This window comes from Arachis ipaensis, chromosome B7 (genome assembly GCF_059453495.1).
Source record: "Arachis ipaensis isolate K30076 ecotype BB chromosome B7, ASM5945349v1, whole genome shotgun sequence".
Classification (NCBI taxonomy): Eukaryota; Viridiplantae; Streptophyta; class Magnoliopsida; order Fabales; family Fabaceae; genus Arachis; species Arachis ipaensis.
The window spans coordinates 75797022-75798353 of NC_142442.1; the positions used below are offsets into that span (position 1 = coordinate 75797022).

At 44.5% G+C, this 1332-nt stretch overlaps 1 non-coding gene across 1 annotated transcript; it reads right to left on the bottom strand.

Moving 5' to 3' along the window:
* Positions 1 to 571: 571 nt before the first annotated feature.
* LOC148553031 (small nucleolar RNA R71) lies at positions 572 to 679 on the bottom strand. Its single transcript, XR_015893311.1, has one exon. It is a non-coding gene; the product is annotated as a small nucleolar RNA R71 (small nucleolar RNA).
* Between the last annotated feature and the right edge of the window lie 653 nt (positions 680 to 1332).

Below are 1332 nucleotides of genomic sequence, written 5' to 3' on the forward strand. Positions count from 1 at the left end.
TGCTTGTTTCTTTCGTTAGATGACGCGTTCACTTCCTGATCCAAACTTGGTAATATTCGATCCTGAGATTGAATGAACTATTTCACGAATAAGGCATGCTCGGCGTCAGTTAGTCCTCTCTGAGGGCGGATCTGAAACGTCACTTGAGAAAGAAACCAGTCCCCGTTCTACAGATTTGGTTGATTTACATACAGGTAACATAGTAGCAGCTAGGAGAGTTACTATCCAAGAGGCTGGAGCCCCTGATTTTACAATGCAACCATTTCAAGCGCATCACCCAGCGGTGGCTATAGACTTTGAAATAAAGACCGCACTGCTCAATTTGATGCCCAAGTTTCATGGCTTGCCTGCTCAAGAGCCTATCAAGCACCTGAGAGATTTTCAAGCAGCCTGTTCTACTGTCAGGCGTGATGGTGCAGATAAAACTTCAATTTTGTTGAAAGCTTTCCCGTTTTATCTTGAGGGGAAGGCAAGAGAGTGGTACTACACCCAACCAGCAGCAACTGTATCCAACTGGGATACACTGAGAAGAGAATTCTTGGAAAAACTTTTTCCAGCTGAAGTTACTGATAAACTGAGGAAAGACATTTCCATGATTGTTCAGGATGAATCTGAGACTCTCTATGAATACTGGGAGCGCTTCAATAATCTTCTGGAAGTATGCCCCCACCATATGATTGACAAGATAGTATTACTCGGTTATGTCACACAAGGCATGAGGCCCCAAGATAAGACCATATTGGAAAGTGCTAGCAATGGGTCTATGAAAAAGTACAAGACCACTGATGAGGCATGGTAATTGATCAGCGACTTAGCTGAATCTACTCGGAATCACAGGCAGAAACAAGGCCGTTCAAAAGCCATTGCAGAAGTATCCTCTAGCAGAGAGACTGCTGCTCTGACTCAGAGTATCTGTGAAATGACCAACTTGCTGAAGCAGATGCAATTGAATCAACAACAAGTTCAGCAAGCTCAACCTTCTCCACCACAGCAAAACCAACAGTTAGTCCCACAGAGAGTTTGCGGAATCTATGCTGATTATAGCCACTATACTGATGAGTGTCCGTAGCTTCAGCAGGAAGATAACACCGTAGCAGCCACTCATAACTTCTATGACCGCCCCAACCAAGGGTACAATCATGGTGGCAATTACAACCATGGATGGCAGGACAATTCTAACCAGAATTGGAGGGACAACAACAACAGAGGAGGCAGAAACAATCAGGGAAATCAGAGGTAGAATAATAACAATAACAGGCAGCAGAACTAGAACCAGCCTTACAGAGTACCTCACCTGAGACAGTCCCAAGGACCACAGAATACCCAACAGCA